The sequence below is a fragment of the Sceloporus occidentalis genome, unplaced genomic scaffold (genome assembly GCF_023333645.1).
Source record: "Sceloporus occidentalis isolate IW3139 unplaced genomic scaffold, rSceOcc1.0.p SCAF_1, whole genome shotgun sequence".
Lineage (NCBI taxonomy): Eukaryota > Metazoa > Chordata > Lepidosauria > Squamata > Phrynosomatidae > Sceloporus > Sceloporus occidentalis.
In genome coordinates this window covers 299,586,617-299,606,167 of record NW_028316981.1, presented here as the reverse complement: position 1 = coordinate 299,606,167, position 19,551 = coordinate 299,586,617, and the positions used below count along the sequence as shown (strand labels likewise).

Here is a 19,551-nt window from a genome sequence, read left to right as displayed (position 1 = left end):
CGGCTTCTCTCCCCATCCCCATCCCTCCACCACCCCCCTCTTCTCCTTCCACCTTCTTCCCTCCTCGTCCCTGCTGCAAAAAGAGAGCCTCCCAGCCCGCTAGCTCCCCGGCTGCCATGATGTGCAGCCACCACCACCACCATCACCCTCTTTGCCAGGCTCTTTCTTTCCTCTCCCTTTCCCCTTCTTCATTCACTCTCTCTCTCTCTCTGTGTGAGTCTGGCAGGGAGAGGCAGCATCAAGGGCAGCCCTTAAACATGTCTGCCTGAAAGCACCCCCTTTTCACTTTGCAAGGACCAGCCCCAGTCTCCACCACTTTGGCCTCTTGCCCAAGGGCTACCACCAGCAAAGAGCCGCAGGTCTGTTTGCATGGGGGGCGAGGAGGAGGAGGAGGAGGAGGAGGTTATGCTTCTGTTTTTGCATGCAAAAGGTGGGGAACAGCTGTATTGAGATATATCTTACTCTCATTGCTATAGTATCCCCCTTCATTTGATTCTCCTTTCCTTCTTTCCATCTACTTCAGCTGCAGCAGCTCTTTTGAGAGAAAGGGGAAAAAAGAGCACAAACACAAAAGGTATACATATTGTTTTGCAGCTTTGCAAATAATAATAATAATAATAATAATAAAGGCCCTAAAAGCAAGATGATGAGGAAGAAGAAGATTAGCCATTGCTTCATTTATTTGTCCCCCCCCCCCTTTCTGGGTTTTCGTTCGTCGCCCACCAACCTCTGCCCCAAGCCTCTCGGGGAAAAGAACTAGGAAAGGCCCCGGCTTTGCCAGCCTAACTAGGCCGCAGTGGGGCGTTTTGCAAAGCCTGGACAGCGTTGGTTTGAAGCTGTGAGGCCTCCATTTTGGCTGTTAGCGTTGCTGACACAGTCCTGAGGGTTTCCTAGCCTGGCTATTATTATTATTATTATTATTATTATTATTATTATTATTATTATATTTTCTTATACCCCGCCTTTCTTCCACAGCACAGACACTCAAGGCTGTCTCTGCAAAGGGTTAGGGAGGACTTTGTGGGGAGCCTTTTCCTTTTCTTCCAGGCATGGGAGGGTTTTTCTTTCTTTTCTTGCTTGCTAGAGAGATTTTGTGATTTTTGTTTTGTGGGCCTGTTATTGTGTTAAAATTATTTGGTACCAGATCCTTTTCTCCCACCCTCCTTTCATGGGCTTTATTTCAGGCTGGATGTGGGCCCAAAATGGTCTTTATTGCATCTCTTCAAGGCATCTTATGGGCACACCTTAAACATCTGAGAGGTTTTTGCTCACAACCTTCCAGCCTTGGCAGCCATTTCCTATACAAACAAAGCAACATTCTTCAGTGCCATTGAATAGAAGATCAGAAGGTTCAGTATACTAGGCCCTGTTTAGTGTCCTCTTAGTTTTTCTTGTGCACCCTCCGTTTCTCAAAGCAAGCAAGCCTTTTTTCCTTTGTTGTTGTTGTTGTTGTTGTGTGCCTTCACAACAACTAGCAACTAACAACTTGTGTGCCTTCACAACTAGCCTTTCTCTTCCGCTCCTTCAATGGGACTGACTAAGGAATAAAAACGCATAGGATTGTTCTGCTTAAAAATGTGCTGTGGATGCGTGCCTTTAAGTCGTTTCCCACTTATGGCAACCTAAGGCAAACCTGTCATGGGGTTTTCTTGGCAAGATTTGTTCAGAGGAGGTTTGCCATTGCCTTCCCCTGAGGTTGAGAGTATGTCACTTGCCCAAGGTCACCCAGTGGGCTTCATAGCCCAGGTGGGAATTGAACCCTTGTATCTGGAATCATAGTCCAACCCTCCAACCACTATGCCACGCTGGCTTTTTAAGCTTTTCCCTTACCTTCGAACATTTTAGCCATCTTGGCCATGGAACCCCCAACTTGGGAAACCAGGGTTTGAATCCTGGTTCAGGTGTGGAAACCCTCTGGGTGGCTTTAGGCAAATCACACACTCTCAGTCCCAGAGGATGGCAATGGCAAACCCCCACTGAAGAAATGTTCCAAGAACACCCCATGATAAAGTCGCCATAAGTTTGGAAACAGCGCGAAGGCACACAACAATAACAGCAGCAGCACATTTTTAGGTAGAACAATCCAATGTACTTTTATTCAGAAGTCAGTCCTACAGAAGGAGATGGATATGTCCCCTTGCAGCTATTTTGAGGGAGGAGGAGAAGGTCTAGAGGCTAGGAATTGTTGCCCTGTTTTCAAACTGGGAACATGGACAGAGTGGCTTAACTTGACTGTTAGCATTCTTTTAGTAAACAAGGTATTTATGATAAAGGGGAGAAAAGGGAGGGATCTGCCTATTTCTATTTTGTCTTAATATAACAAAAAGATCTGTATTCTCAAAGACTAATTGGACTGTATCTGAAATAGGTCACAGTAGGTGTGGAAATTCATGCCAAAAATGTATTTATTTATTTATTTTTGTCTCTAAGGTGCCATTTCCAGTGTTGTGCTTCCCTTGTGAAATGGTTGCCTCTGCAAAGCACCAATCTGTGGCTGACTTCCATCATGCACGAGGTTTTTTGAATGTTTGTATAATACAAGTGGTCTAGTTCAAAGGGTAGTATCAAGAGTACACTGAAATGGGAAGAATGTACATGATCTGGGCCTCCTGTGGCTGTGTGATAGAAAGCTTTATTTCATACTGGTGTGTATGGAAGCCAACCACACTAATAAGACACTTTGGACTGACAATCTCACACAACATTGGAGCTTGTGAATCAGTCATAGAAGCCATTATATCTTATTCCTTCATCCCATTCTACCTTCATATTTATTAAGTATTTGGGAGTTGCATTTAGACAATGTTGCTTATTCCCTAGGCACTGGTTCTATTTTAGGCTGTGAACAAAATGGTGGCTTCTGTCCAGAAGACCTTACACTGAATGACCGTGAAAACTCAACCAATGCAGAATGAAGGTGAAGGAGAAGTTGATAACAATGGTTACGAAATGAGTCTCGGTTCATGAAGGGGAAGGAGAGAAAGAAGCTGATTTAAAGAGAACATTTTCAGGAGCTATCATTGTGCATGAGGAATTCTGAGTTAAGGAAACAAAACAACAGTGTGGTTGAAATATTGTTACTGTTAAGAAAGCCCAGAAAAGGTTGTGGCTAGAACTTATGAGGATCACTTAGATATAGGGAAATATTTGGAGGTGGGGGATTGTGCGGAAAAAAAGATACAGAGGACACATAGGTTGAAAGGTTATCTTGGTGCAGAAGTTATTTGGCACGGGATTGAGGTTAGTGGTTCCTGTGCTTTTTAAATGGTGTGGATTTCAGAAGGTTCAGTTGTTTTGGCTTCAAGTTCTTCAGGCTTGAGAACCGTGCTATCCTCTAAGGCCCCTGAATCCTGGTGAGAGAGATGCAACATGGTTTCATGTTGTATTTAGGCAAGACCATCTGGGCAGAAAGTGCAGGTACCTCTTTGTGGAGAAAAGGAATCGTGTAGGAGAGGAAAAGGCCTTACCTTTATAACCATCCTTCAATGAGGATTGTTGCCACAAGGCCAGTGTTTTTCTACATGTATGCAGCGAATGGCTTGAGAGCCAATGTCATATAGTTGTTTGAGCTTCGGATTACAACTCTAGGGACCAAGATTTGACTCCTAACTCAGCCATGAAACCCACTGAGTGACCCTGGGCAAGTCACATGCTCTCAGGCTCCAGGGAAGGCAATGGCAGACCTCCTCTGAACAAATCTTGCCAAGGAAACCTCATGATAGGTGTGCCTTAAGTCCAAAACGACATGAAGGCACACAACAACAATGGCTTAAAAGACCTATAAGTAGCTACATTGTGGGAAGGAAGGACACTGTGTAGCCACCCTAAAAGCAGCGCAGACCTATGTGCTTGAGTTTGTTTCTGAGTAAGGAAGGCATGCTTTTTGCAGATGACCAAGCGCTGAAGGACGTAACGGGGAAACATGGCACACACTGGAAGATCTCATTCTCTTGGGAAGCAAGAGGCAAGGGGAACCCCGCTTAGCAGTCACCCTCTTGCTCCTGCGGCCGAGTATCTTTTGTGCAGCAAAAGGAGATCCTGTGAGGAGATTTTTTTTTGTAAACTGCGGTCTCTCTCTTTCTCTTTGTTAGCTACAGACACACACAGCTTTCCAGCCAGGTTCTGGGAGGTAAGTTGTGGAAGGAAAAAGAAAAGGCAGAGGGGATGATTGGAATGCAGGTGGCTGTTATCTGGGGTTGTTTTAGGGGGCTGTGACTGGAAAGAGTGAGGAGAGGGAGAAGAAATGGGACAGGAATTGCCCCCACACCAGAGAAGAAAGCAACTGAGCCCCTCTTATTTTGCAGGATTTGTTGGCAACTCAGCGAGGGTTGCCATAGCTTTTTATGTAGGGTGACCAGAAACCGGCTGAAACTGGTTTGAGGCAGATCAGCTCCTGAACACAATGCAGTCATTGAGCTGCTACAGTGGGATAGCTTCCTCCCTCCATGGCAGCCAAAAGCAGAGGATCTAGCAGAAAAGATACCACCATCCCCTAACAATATGTGAATTCACACTTTAGACACACAGCGCTGGTATGTGGCTAATGTAATAGTCATAAAGGTTTCTGTGTATCTATGTACATCTTTGCAGTGACTGCGATTACTTTGGCTGGTTCCTGCCTTTTTCTTTCTTTTTGGGGTGGATTTTTAAAAAAATGATTTTTCCCTTTTGCTAAAGAAATGGACAACAACTGAGATTTGCCACCCTGATTTCAAAAGAGGTGGTACCCATGGGTATCTAGGTGTTTTTGTTTATATTTTTGGAAGCTGAACAAAATAAAAATGGAATGAACAATTTCTGTTTCTGCATATGCTTATAGCTGAGGATAGCTGCTTTGCATGCTGATTTTATTTACAGGATGCTGTCTTATAGGTTTCTTTTCAGGGGGGAAAAAGAATGTGTGCTGTGTCTCTGTTTAAAGGCCAGGATCAACTATTGTTAGAAGAATGTGCATGAAAGCATTTACAAAACAGGCTTATAAAGGCATACTCTTTTCTTTTCTCCTTGTAGGCCTATTGATTGGGGCTGCCTTTAACCCTTTCAGGTTTTCAGTGGTTATGCATCTGTGGAATTATAGCTGACTACTGGCATTAAAAATATTTCACAGGTCAAGGTACACAAGGTGAGCTATGGTATTTTTTGAGTATGATCACAATAGCATGATGATAACGTGTGTGTGTAAAGTCTGAATGCAGTTTGTGATTGCAAAGCCAGGCACATTTTAATAAATAAACAGTATCTAAATTAGGCAAAGAAATACTATTAAACTCACCCAGGTTTGCTAAGATTAAAGGTGTTGCTTATAAAGGCTTATTGGTGGCCGGGCTAGCAATACTGTCTTTGTGTGGGTTATCTTACAGGCAGACATTTTGCCCATCTTGCTAAATCAGAAGGGAACAGGCCCTGTATGGCAATCATAAATTGTGGACCTCATGGCAGAGAGCTGATTTGCATTACTTGGCAGTTAAACTTTACAAATATTTTTTTCATCTTATCATGAAAAAAATGGACACCCCCCCCCCCCCCACACACACACAGACGCCTTTGGTGAAAACAGATAATCTTGTCTGCATTTGAAAGTTACAGGAAATATGACACAAAACATATATTTTTATACAAATAGGAAGGTATGCATAATGCCAAACATGTTACAAATTTTGCTTATACAGCTGCACTGTATCAAAGGTTTTTGCAGTTCAGTGGAAGGGATGCATTTTAAAGGTTTTGTAAAACTCCAGTGGATTACAATACTCCAGGATAAATTACAATACTCAAGCATTAATTACATACAAATAGGAAACCGGATGGAGGCTGCATCAGCTGGTAAGGAATGTCTCCTTCTGACTCAGTGTTTCAGAGTATTAGATGATGGATAAGATTTGTTTTTCTTCTCTAAAAAATAAATGTGTACTTAGATTAGAGCAGACATTTTGCATTTTCGACTGAAGCTGGAGGCTCCAGAGAAAGGGAGTGGGGGAGGTAGGAGCAAATGCAATAATGAATGTGGCAAAGGGAAGAACAAAGGCTCTTAGAGATTGTGTTGGAACACCAAACATTTTTGCCTTAGGGGTTCTTTTGCTAGAGACAGGAGACTTCCCAGAGCAGGAAATCATCAGGAACTCTGGACTTTCTACATGCATTAATTATGTTACTAAAATCCAGTCTGTCCTAGCTATCTTTTGGTAATATATATCTGCAATCATGGGAAAATATAATAAAAATAAAGATGGAGGATAAACAGGAGAAAAATTTGTTTGAAATTTAGGTTGTCTATTGTATTCAAGCGGAATAAAGTAGACAATCTTAAAAGCCTTGGGAGTATTTTGATTGGGTAAGTTCCATGGAGGCTGGTGACAGACAGGGTTCGCTGCATTTAGAGGGTGACACAAGCATTAAGGAACCTCTTTATTTCCTGATTGTGCAGCAGATGACACAAGGTATTTAAGGAATAAATTGTAGTGCATTGAAAGTCGCATGTGATCTGTTAAGCTGGAAAATATTTGATAGAGAGTTTTAATCCAGGTATAATGTATTGTGCTTCTCAAATTTGACAGGGCATTAAATAGCTTGCATGAGGGAGCCAGGTGTACTGTGATACCATCTTTGTGTTATGCTTAATATCAGTATACAATGGTTCTGTGTTTGTCTGTAGATGTCTGTTTTAGAAGCCACTAGTTCATGTTACAGGATGGGGGAAAACATGGGTGGCTGCTCTGTATTGGGCTTGTTTTTTTTCCTGAGGGCCAGTTGAAACTCACAGGGTATATGAGATCACCCTGTTATATATTTTGTAGGTTTTTCTAGAACTGTATGTACTGTAACACTTCATTTGTGACAATATTCTTAGTATATTTAGGATATGCAAGTAGCTTTGCCCTGTGCATTCTTGTATGTGTGTCTATGGGTTGCCTGCTGCCTTTATTTTCTCCTGCTTACTGCAAAGATTTTCCCCAACACACACACTTACTTTAAATACTGTGCTGGGAACAGTTTACTGTAACACGAGAAACTTGAACAGATAATTGTTCGTGATTCGTTGGCTGTTTTTATACACATGCATACACAGAAGAGATTTTGAAGGTTGTTTTTTTAAAGAAATATGTAGGCCAACCTTTTAAACTGAAAATGCAGATTTAGGACTGACACTCTTAACAGGAGCTCACGTTGGTGTTCGCTTTTGCTCAGTATCTGATTCTGGTCAGGGTCACATTCTTTTAATATTTAATGGAGTTTAGGTATTTTCTGAAATAAAATAATTGGACTTTGTTTTACCAGACGTTTCAATATAGCATAGAAGATACATAACAAGGATATTGATTTGTCTGAGCAAGTGTGAAAATGTTGACCCAGACATTTCTAGGCCTGCTTTTTGTGTTTTTCCCTCCTTAGAGTTACCTGTGGCTGGCTTGAACTAAAAATTGCTCAGTGCCACCTATTGTTCTTTAAGGAGATAAACTAATGGAAAAGCAAAGGAACAAGGCTGCTATACTTGCTTGCTGTTGTGTTCACTACCTTGGATTCAAAGAACGACATGAGGGTGCCCAACTGATTGGTTAGATGTGCAGGACTTTTCCTGGTTTTCACATCCAGTAGCAGTGCTTTTCCTGCAGTGTGGAAGTAGATCTTGTGGGCCCCCTGTTCTCAGGGGGGTCTGGCTGGCGTTGAGGGAGGGGCTTGATAAATCCTGGTACACATTTATATGCCTGTTTCCTTTTGAATTCCTCCAGGGTATTCTTTTTAGCCTAATATTTAATGGGAGTGGACTATCCTATAGTACTAGTAGTTGCATGCCTGCAAGTCATTTATGACTTATGGCACCCTAAGACAGACCTATCACAGGTTGTTTTTTTGGGGGGGGAAGTTTTTTCGGAAGGGTTTGCCATTGCCATCCTCTGAGGCTGAGAAAGTATGGCTTGCCCAAAATCACCCAGTGGGATTCCATGGCTGAATGGGGATTCCAACTGTAGTCTCTCAGAGTCTCAGCCCGACGTTCAAAGCCCTATACACTGTCTCAGTGCTAAAACAGGTACGTTTTTTTAAAGCTGGCGAAATGCACTTCATAATTTCTTCTTGAGCTGTGATTTCCATCTTGCTTGTTTTCTGCTTCTCCAGAGACTAGAACCCATAGCAGTGGATTCAGACTAGAAGAAAAATGATTCCACCTCAACATTAGGAAGAACTTCCTGACAGTAACAGCTGTTCGACAGTCGAACACACTCCCTGGGAGGGTGATGGAGTCTCCTTCTTTGGAGGTTTTTAAACAGGCTGGATGGCCATCTGTCAGTAGTGTGTGTGTGCGCTAGGCTGGATGGCCCTTGAGGTTTCTTCCAACATAGATTTTATTCTATGACATGGTGACCTTAAGACTATCATGGGGTTTTCTTGGCAAGTTTCTTCTGAGGGGATTTGCCATTGCCATCCTCGGATGCTGAGAGTATGATTTGCTCAGGGTCATCCAGTGGCCAAATGGGGATTCAAACCCTTTTCTTCAGAGTCATCATCCAGTGCTCAAACCACTACACCATGCTGGCTCTCAAATTTACAGAGCAGCTCATTATCCACCTGTTTCTATTGACACTTCTAGTCTATTACAATGGCAATTGAAACTGAAGTATTAGGTGTAACTTTCTAAAAGCTGAGGACCCCATACCCAAGGTTGAAAGATTCTTGGCATCCTAGTGGCCTGGAAGTCTGGGACTTTACTCTTGGCCTTCAGGCAATTGCTTTTGTTTTGGAGACTAGATTCTTGGAGAAGAAAAAAAACCCAGAAACTGATGCTTAGGAGTTGGGGACATAGGAGTTTATCAGACAAGGAAAATTGGAATTATAATCCAATGGCAATCCAAACGCAATCATGGGGTTTAACGTTATTGTGTGATAGACTACCACATGCAATTTCGAGCAATGGGACGTCAGTCTGAACGCAATCATGGGGTTTCACGTTATTGCGTGATAGTCTACCACATGCAATTTCAAGCAATGGCAAGCTATTTTCGGGCAATGGAAAGTCAGTTCGAACTCAATTTGAATTCACGTAAATTCGCTGAACTAGTGAATTCATGTGAATGGATTCTGGCCCCACTTTCTTTTCATTCGAAATTAAGAGACATTCCTCCTGTGTGATAAACTCCATACACATCTGAATATGGACCAATCTAACCTTGATCTAGATCCCTTCCCCTACCTTGTAAAAAGTATTTTAGGCTAGTATGCCATCTCCATATCTCTTTACAGCCTCTCTTCTTTACAAGTCTCAGTTCTCTGTTCATCCAGTCCTTCCCCTGTAAGCTAAGGAAGGTGTGCCTTGTAGTGTTCTGTACCTTGGCTTGAAATTTCCAGGGATCATCAAATGATTTTGCAATCTCCTTGGCCTGTTACAGACAGGCCAAAATAAAGCTGCTTCGAGTCACTTTGGAGGTATGGTATTTCAATGATGCATGAGTCCTAAGAGTCCAAAAGCCGCACCAAAGCCATGCTCCAGTCCTAAGGACTGGAGTGCAGCTTTGGTGCGGCTTTTGGACTCCTAGGACTCATGCATCATTGAAATACCATATCTCCAAAGTGACTCGAAGCAGCTTTATTTTGGCCTGTCTGTAACAGGCCCTTGTCTTCATGGCTGTGACAAGTATGGAAGGTAAATCTTTCCACTGCAACTTTCCCAGCCGGCTCTCTTCCTGGATATGTCGGACTACAACTCCAGTCATCCCTTGCAATTGGCTACATATGATGAGAGTTGTAGTCAACACATATGTGGAGAGTGTTGAGTTCAGGAACGCTGCATTTATAACTCTAACTACATTGTATGTAATATTACATTTCTGTTATTTTGTCTGATGGCAAGATCTGTATCTGGGTTCTCTAAATGCTTGATGCAGTTTATTTTGGCAGCTCTGTAAGCAGTACATTACTATGGCAAAGCACATAAATCAAGAGAGAAGTTATCTTTGTTCCGACTGAGGGTGTGAGCTACAGGCTGTAGGACATATGAAGGTCGTGATCAAGCATAAACCCAAACAGTAATGTTCAACAGACAACATGGGAAATTCCCCTTGGTCTACGTCTGTTCCCTGAATTCTTGCTGTACCTAAAAGGGCCAATTACATGAGCTGCTAACATTGGTCAGCATTAGATATTGCTTCAATCCCTGCTTATTTTTTATCTAGGCTGCATCCACACCGTAGAAACAATCCAGTTTGACCCACTTTAAATTTCATAACTCAGTGCTGTGGAATTCTGGGAACTGTAATTTTGTGAGACATTTAGCCTTATCTGTCACAGGGCTCTGGTGCCACAATGAGTTAGCAACCTTGTAATTTGTCCAAGATGATTTTGGGCTGTTACATAATACTCTGCCCATGGCTACAGTTTTCCGCATGCTGATGGAGAACATGAAATACTGGAAGGAAATGGCATATGAGGTTTTTGTAATGGCCTTTGCTCATAGTCATTGATAACAGCACCTGTGAAACAGCACTTTTGTAATTAAGGTATGCTGCACCTTTGGGCAGTTAAGATTGTGCCAGTGTGTTGTCTGACATTCTACAGTGGCAGTACCAAATGTATAGGAGTCCCTCTTAAAACTAGGTTATGGACATATCCCTTCTTCAAGCTGTTCTTTATCATAAAGCAGTTGGACGTGTCCCTCAAACTATATAGTGCTTTGCAAATCCTTTAACAAATAATAATAAATGAACCAAACTGTTAGTGTTGGGGTTCTGGTCAGCCAGTTCAAGTAAACCTAAATTGCTAGGTGAATTGTGTCTCAACAGGACTAGAGAACAATATTGGCAAACACCCACTAGGTGCAATTGGGAAAGAAGACAGACTCTTAAGGGACTACATCTTGGATTCATCAAGCATTATTCAGGATATAATAGAATGTAGAATACAGATAAAGGTCAAATTTGTCTAGTCATGTCTGACTGTAGGGATGGTGATCATCTCCTTTACCAAGTTGAGGAAACCAGCATGGTCAAAGATGACTCCGGATCATGTGGTCAGCATGACTGCATGTAACGCTGTTACCTTCCCACTGAAGTGGTACCTATTTATCTACTTGCAGTTTTACATGCTTTCGAATTGCTAGGTTGGCAGAAGCTCGGACAAGTGACAGGAGGTCACTCTGTCAAGCGGCACTTGGGTCTTCAACTGCCAACTTGGAATCATCAGAGTCAGTATCTTAACTGTTGAGTCACTGCAGTCCAGGTATACCTCAATTAATGTAATAGATCATGGAATCATAGAGTTGGAAGAGACCAAAAGGGCCACGCAGTCCAACCCCCTGCCATGCAGGAATAAACCATCAAAGTACCCCTGACAGATGGCCACCCAGCCTCTGTTTAAAAATCTTCAATGAAGGAGACTGCAACACACTCTGAGGCAGCATATTCCACTTTCGAACAGTTCTTACTGTCAGGAGATTCTTCATAATGTTGAGGTGGAATCTCTTTCCCTGTAATTCACATCCATTGCCCCGGGTCCTAGTCTCTGGAGCTCCAGAAAACAAGCTTGCTCCATCCTCAATATGACATCCCTTCCAATATTTAAGGCAGGCTATCATCTCACCTCTTAACCTTTTCTTCTCCAGGCTAAATATACCCAGCTCCTAAGTCACTCTTCATATGGCAGGGTTTCAAGACCTTTTACCATTTTGGTTGCCCTCTTGTGGACATGCTGAAAACAGCCAGGTCAAATAATCTTGCAGGCAGCAGACGCCACTTGAAAGCTCTTTCCAAATGCATCCAAGCATAATTTTCAAAATTTCACCAACTTCCACTTAAGATTTTCATTTTGGTGGTCACATTTACAGATCTATGTTTCTTCAATATGGTGGGGGTAGCTGGGGAGTCATCTGCTTTCTCCTTTTCTCTCTGTTTCACTGGTTACATATGCTCAGTAAAGGATCCTGGAGGCAGCTGCTGTTTACTTTGCCTATTGTAGGTTGGCAGACATAGCAACAGTAGGATTGGCTGAAGCAGAATCCCGTTCTTTCCAGCTCATGCATTGCATTGTTTACTCTTGTAAGTGTGTGTTTTTTCTAACCTTCCTTCCCTTCCCAGTGATGCTGCTGCTAAAAAAACTTCCAGCTCTTTAGAGGACTGGGAGAAAGGCATAAAAACACTTGGTTAAAAAAAAACTTCGAGGCTAAACAAACCAGCATTTAAAGCCAACCTCAGGGCAGAGTGAGGGTGTGGTATCCATACAACGCACACCCCACCGCTGGCCTGAGGGCTAGGTACAGTGTTATGCTAAGCATATATGACTACATTTAAATTTTCATCTTTTTTAAAATATAGCTACTAACCAACATAAGAATCATTAGGTCCTTCTGAAAATCTCTCACACACCTGCTGTTTGCCACTGCGCAACATTATTTCAATGGAGGCTTCCTTTTTTTATTCAAATAGCAGCATTGCTGTTTATTTGTTTGAAAAACCAGGACATTCATTGCAATTATTTGTGCACTTTTTTTTGGCTTGTGGCTTGTGTTCCTTTTTTCACAAAGACGTGTCTGATAAGAGAAAATGTGACTTAAAAATATAGCTGTGTTATTCTATAGAATTGGTTTGTAGAGAAATGTCATAGCACCTTTGAGACTAACTGAAAGAAAGAAGTTGGCAGCATGAGCTTTCATAGACTTAAGTGGACTTCCTGAGATGCATTTGATGGAGTGGAAAGCCAGGGACAGACCTGTGTGTAAATATGACTGTTACAGCTGTTTTGTCCTGAAGGGGGTCTGTATTGGGTGCAGAAAGGCATCAGGTAGAAGGGTAAGCAAGAACATGGGCAAGTGAAAAGATGGTGTTGAAGGCAAATGGAACAGAGAAAGCAGCTACATAATATTTATTGTTCAGCTTCATCAAGAAGTACCAGTAGGTTATCTGAGCATGCAGCCATTTGGGATTCTGAGGAACCTCATCGTTTATACCCAAAGTGTGCTTACAGGCCAGAAGTTGCCTGGTTCATTTTGGCTGGAGCTTAGAAGGCTACTTTTAGGAAGTAATGTGTTGTAGTTATGGCAACAAGCCTCTCAAAAGTAGTTGGTTATTATTATGGTTAGAGTAGAACTACAACCACCAAAATTCCTTACCTTTCCATTTCTTAAAAGTAAATAAACAGTTAATTTTAGTTACTTTAAACATTTGAATGCTACAAGCTGCTGGTCTCTGGTACATAACTCACTCATTCTGTCTACCTCAACACTCACAACAGAACAGGAGGCAAAACATAATCAAGCATATCCTCCAAGTGGTATTCCTCTTCCACTACTTAGTGACACCACTACTATATCTATAAAAGTAGAAGAAAACAGTTACAGTGCACTGCAAAAGAAACATAGTTATCCCTTGCCAAGCTACAGTTTTAATGGAATGTGGTTATGACTTTGTTATTGAAAAAAGGGAATTACTTAGTTGTCAAGATTTTACTGTCTGAGACAGGCTCATTTTAGTTTTTCCTCTCATAATATGTTTGTGATACTAGTGTAGAGTCATTAACTATGCCATGTAGTCACAATGAATGAAACTTAATGGCTCTAGATGGAGGCAAATAGAGGATGGAGAGAATAAAAATGCTAGTACAGCTGGCTTTTATCTTTTTCATAAAACATGTATTTGATTTCATCTCAAGCTATTTTATGGTTTTGATGGGTAACTATACTACTTCTGTGGTAGAACTCAAAGATATAGCCATGTTAGTCTGTAAAGTCAGTATGTAAAGAGATCTTGTAGCATCTTAATCGTAAAGTTAGTGCTACATAGGTGCTTCAGTTAGTCTCAAAGGTGCTATAATATCTCTTTACAGATTTCTGTAGTGGTAAAGAAGGATCTTTTGATTGGACTGTACATGATTTCTCCTCATAAATAAAAGTTCTTCCTTGGTATCTTCCTTTGGTCTGACTTTTTGGCATATCAGGAAGTGAGTTGAAGCAGGCTTTGTTCATTTACAGGCTTAAGATAAATCAGTTGTTTGAATCAGATTCAAGATGGCCAGAAAGCAAGGTGGGGGGGGGGGAATTGCGTGAATCTGTGTGTAAAAAATCCCTGTATAAGAAGGGTCGACTATATATAAAAACAACAACAACAACAACAATAATATATGCAAAGGGATCTTGCAGCACCATTGAGGCTAACTGAAAGATACTATTTGGCAGCAAGAGCTTTCCTAGACTTGAGCTTACTTCCTCAACTGGATTTGATGGAGTGGAAAGCCCACGGGCAGATCTGTATAGCAATCTTTGTGTGAGAATGTCCATAGGAATGCAAATTGTGGGCGTGGACATGAAGTGACAAGTTCAGTTTTAACAATGGTGGGTGGAGGGGGGGGCAAGGCAAGGATGTTGCCTAAGGCCAAAGTTAATAGATAAACATATGAATGAGTATTGGGATGTAGTGTGGGAGTGCCCCCCCCCCCAAAAAAAAAAAGATGTGATGAACTGACCAAGAGAGCCTCCATGAGCCTGGTGGGTTAGCTAGTGTTATAATGTATGTTGTGTATCAGGAAACCATTGTACAACATTCTTGCCTGTCCCCCAGTGACTATAATTAAAACTGAACTTATCACCTAATAATAATAATAATAATAATAATAATAATAATAATAGTATTTATTTATAACCCGCCTTTCCCTGTGTTGGATCAAGGCGGGTAACAGCATATAAAAAAAAGAAAACAACAATATCAAAGGCATTCAAATAAGTCCGAAGAAAAAATAAAAAGTTTAGGCATGCGGAGAGTGAAATTAGGGGATCACTTTGGGAAGGCCCACCAGAAGAGATCTGTTTTTATTGCCTCAAAAGATGTTAGTTGGCGGATCTCATCTGGCAGATCATTCCAGATTTTTGGAGCGGCAGCAGCAAACATCCTGTGGGAGGCAGTTACTAGTCTAGTTCTCTGTGACTGTAGTAGGTTCTTCCCTGAGGACCTGAGAGTGTAGGAAGGATTATATGGGAGGAGGCGTTCCCTCAGGTAAGCTGGATCCAGGCCATGTAGGGCTTTATAGGTAATGACCAACACCTTATACTGTGCCCGGAAGCTAATAGGCAGCCAGTGTAGGGATTTTAAGATAGGTGTGATAGAATCAAACTTGGAACTCCCAGTCACCAATCTGGCTGCCATGTTTTGGACCAGTTGCAGCTTCTGAACATGGCATAAGGGTTGCCCCATGTAGAGTGCATTGCAGAAATCGAGACGAGAGGTTACCAGCGAATGTACAACCGTTTCAAGGTTTTCCCGTTCCAGGAAGGGGCGTAACTGGCGTATCAGCTGAAGCTGATAACAGGCACTCCTGGCTGTCGCGTCAACCTGGGATGACAGGTGAAGCAACAAGTCGAGGAGCACCCCCAAGCTACGAATACAGTCATTTAGGGGAAGTGTGACCCCATCCAGTACTGGGGAGCTTATCACCATACCCGGATCGGGATTGCCTATAGCGAGTACCTCTGTTTTATTTGGATTCAATTTAAGTCTATTTTCCCTCATCTAATTACTGACCTCAGACAGTCATTCAGAGGAGAGATGCCATCCTTGGTCGCTGAAGCAGTCCGAGACATGGAGAAACAAATTTGGGTGTCATCAGCATACTGATAACACCCTGATCCATGTATCCGGATGATCTCACCCAGCGGCTTCATGTAAATGTTGAAGAGCATTGGCGACAGTATTGCGCCTTGTGGGACACCTGATTTGAGCTCCCTCTTGGCCGAGTAACTGACATCATCTGGAATCTGCCCGAAAGATAGGACCGGAACCACTGCAAAGCAGTGCCCCCGATTCCTAACCCTCATACCATGGTCTGTGGTATCGAAGGCCGCTGAGAGGTCTAAGAGTACCAACAAGGCCACACTTCCCCTGTTGATGCACAGACAGAGATCATCAACCAAGGCGACCATGGCAGTCAACTCTGTATCCTGACCTGACCCCAGTTTGAAATGGATCAAGATAATCAGTGTCATCCAAGACTGCTTGGAGTTGGTTGACATCTCCACACACACAAAGTTTTGCATTCCTATAGACATTCTTTCCATGCCACCAAATGCTTCTGAGGAAGTAGGCTCAGGTCTATTAAAAATAATAATAATTGTAAGTTGCTCTGACAACCTCTGGGGCTGAAGGGTGGGGTATAAGTACAGTGCCTCCTGTGTATATGTGGGGGATCCGTTCCGGACCCCCCTGCGTATACCAAAATCCGCGTATGCTCAAGTCCCGTAGTCCCCAATGGCGGCGCGCGTACACGCGCGCCGCCATTGGGGACAACTTCCCTCCCTCACCTCTCCTCCCCCCAACTCTTTCCTTCCCTCCCTCCCTCCCTCCCTTTTCTCCCCGGTGCTGCGTCGCTGCTGCTGCCACCGCCGCCTCAGCCGGAGCCAGGGGGAAGGCCGGGTGGGGGTTTTGGAGGCCAAGAAGCCTCCAGCCTGCCACCCGGCCCTTCTGCGGCAGCGGCGGAGGCAGCGGAGCATCAGCGCCAGAGGCCTCTTCGGCCCCCACTCCGTCACACCGCCGCCGCCAGCACCTCTGTGCAAGGGCCGGGTGGTGGGCTGGAGGCCTCTTGGTCTCTAGTCCGCCACTCGGCCCCTGCATCGAGGTGCAGGCGCCAGCGGCGGCGGAGAGGGGGCCGAAGAGGCCCCAGGCACTCGGCCTCCTCCTCTCCGCGGCGCCACCACCGCTGCCAGGAGAAAGGCCGGGTGCTGTTCCTGGAGGCCTCCAGGAGCAGCGCCCGGCCTTTTCCCTGGCTGTAGCTGCGGAGGGAAGGCCTCTGGCGCTGGAGGACCAGCGCCAGAGGCCTCCTCTCCGTTGCCACGGCTGACGGGGGAAAGGCCGGGCGCTGCTCCTGATTCATCAAGAAAAAGAAATTCCGAATGGAGACGTTGCGCACCATCCTCGATATTCTGCAGCCACAGGACTTCCTTTCTTCTTTGGACTTGCGGGATGCTTATTTACATATCCCTGTTCACCCCTCCCACCGCCGTTTTCTATGCTTCAGATAAAACACACAACATTTTCAATACAAGGCGCTCCCCTTTGGTCTTGCTTCTGCACCAAGAGTCTTTACCAAGGTGATGGTGTCCCTGGTCGCACACTGGAGGATCCAAGGAAGCCACGTTTACCCCTATCTGGATGACCTCCTGATCAGGGCGAGATCCAAGCAACAGGGAATCCGCGATATGTCCAGGGTCCTCAGGTCACTCCGAGAACACGGTTTTCTAGTCAACATCAACAAGAGCTCCCTCAATCCAGAACAACAGATTCTACATCTGGGGGCCCAGATAGAAACCCTTCAGGGAACAGTGTCCCTACCCCCCAACCGGATCCAGAACATAGCCAAGGTGGTCCACAAGGTGCTTAATTCTCTCCGGAGCCAACTGTCAACACTAGCCCATCTCCAGGGCCTCATGATTGCCACAATCGACTGTCTCCCATGGGCACGGTTCCATGCCAGAGCTCTGCAGTGGCTCCTCCTGCCCCATCAGAGAGCCATCGCCCTAAAGCGCCACAAATCAAGTCCAGGTCCCAAACCAGGTACGCCAATCCCTGCGGTGGTGGAGATCCCCTGCAGTCCAGACGGGACGACCCATCTGAAAACCCGAGAGGATTCAGATCACCACAGATGCCAGCCTCAGGGGTTGGGGAGCCCATTGTGGGCCCCATCTGGCACAGGGTTGCTGGGACCCGGACGAACAGTCCCACAGTATCAACTGGCTGGAGCTGCGCACTGTCAGACTGTCACTCCTAGCCTTCAAGGACCTGATCAGCTCTCAGGCCGTCTTGGTGAGGACCGACAACATTACCACCAAGGCTCACATAAATCGCCAGGGAGGGACAAGATCGCGTATGCTGATGGAGGAGGCTCGGACCCTGCTGCGGTGGGCAGAATCCAACCTGTTGTCTCTGGAAGCAGAACACCTCCAGGGGGAGCTCAACGTGAAGGCAGACTGGTTGAGTCGGACTGACCTCGACCAGGGAGAGTGGAGCCTTCACCCAGAAGTCTTCTAGGAGGTCATCAGGACCATGGGCTGCCCCTGATCGACCTGTTCGCCTCACTGACCAATGCCAAGGTCCCACGGTTTATATCGAGGTTCCAGACAAAGGGGGCCGAGGACATAGATGCCCTGAACTGCACTTGGCCACAGGGGCTCCTATATGTGTTTCCACCCATCCCCCTCCTAACAAAGGTAGTAGCGAAGGCCCGGAGGACAAGGTCGGAGATGATCCTGATCGCGCCAGCATGGCCAAGGTGACCGTGGTTCTCCGAGATCCTAGAGATGGCATCAAGTTCCGTTCTACTGCCTCCCAGACTGGATCCCCTCTCTCAGGGTCAGGTTGACCACCCCGACCCAGAATGGCTTCAGCTACACATTTGGAGATTGAGTGTGACATGCTGACAAGATATGACTACTCACCGGAGGTGATCGAGTCTATTCTGGAGTCCAGGCGTCCGTCAATGATAAAAATATATGACTATACCTATAAGGCATTCCGTAGATGGTGCAAGCGCAAGAACAAGGATTTCATTCACGTGTCAGTGTCGACCTTACTCCAGTTCATCCAGGATGGCGTAGATCAGGGCCTCCGTCACAATACAGTTAAAAAACAAGTGGCGGCCATCACATCTTGCCACACGAGGAGGCAGCCAGGATCTCTCAACATCCTCACATAAGGCGCCTTCTAAAAGGGATATGCAATAGGTCATCGCCTACAGTCCACCGCTTCCCGTCCTGGGACCTTCACACGGTGCTCAAGGCTCTGACTATACATCCGTTTGAACCCTTGAGAGAGGCGTCTCTCAAGTTCCTCACATGGAAGGTGCTGTTTCTTATGGCGATCACTTCGGCGTGTCGCGTCTCTGAGATAGGAGCGCTGTCGGTGCGGAAGGAATTGTGCACCATTAGACCCGACTGTCCTTCTGCGACCAGATCCAACGTTTGTCCCCAAGGTGAATTCGGCATTTCATTCCTCACAGGACATCATACTCCCGTCCTTCTGTCCTCGGCCGGTTAAAGAGCTAGAAAAGATATGACACACATTGGACGTGCGCAGGGCCATCAAGATCTATCTCAAAAGGACTGCAAGTTTCAGAAGGTCTGAATCGCTCTTTGTCTCCTTTCAACCTAAGGCCAAGGGCAGAAAGGTGTCGCTCTCCACTCTGAGAAGATGGACCAAGGCCTGCATCGTCGCCTGCTATCAAGCCTTAGACCTACAGCCTCCAGTGGGCATCATGGCCCACTCTACCAGAAGTGCAGCTACCTCAGCAGCCCTGACGACCAACGCTCCCCTGGGCGAAATCTGTCGCGCTACAACATGGAAGTCCCCTTCCATGTTCATTAGACACTACAAGCTTGACATATCTCAATCGGCCAAGGCGACTTTTGGCAGACGGGTGCTCCAGCAGATAGTACCAGGATCTGCTATCTCTGCATCAGCAGTCCCGCCCTAGTTTTAGGGGCTTTGGTAAATCCTGATGTAAGGATGTTCAGGTCCTTCTCTGCTGGGAAATGGAATGTTAGTACTTACCTGAGATACATCCCTTTCCAGCAGAGAAGGTCTGAACATCCTC

General features: G+C 44.8%; 1 protein-coding gene across 4 annotated transcripts in view; it reads left to right on the top strand.

Moving 5' to 3' along the window:
* The first annotated feature begins 219 nt into the window (after nt 1-219).
* The window catches only part of ZNF532 (zinc finger protein 532), a 76,091-nt gene continuing 56,759 nt past the window's right edge, over nt 220-19,551 (top strand). For 2 of the 4 annotated variants that reach the window (XM_089496998.1, XM_089497019.1), the window contains exons 1-4: nt 220-359; nt 524-574; nt 4,092-4,129; nt 5,011-5,122. The gene's annotated coding sequence lies outside the window, so the exon portion shown is untranslated. The remainder of the gene's footprint in view (nt 360-523; nt 575-4,091; nt 4,130-5,010; nt 5,123-19,551) is intronic. The other 2 variants (XM_089497004.1, XM_089497010.1) reach the window with 2 other exon arrangements.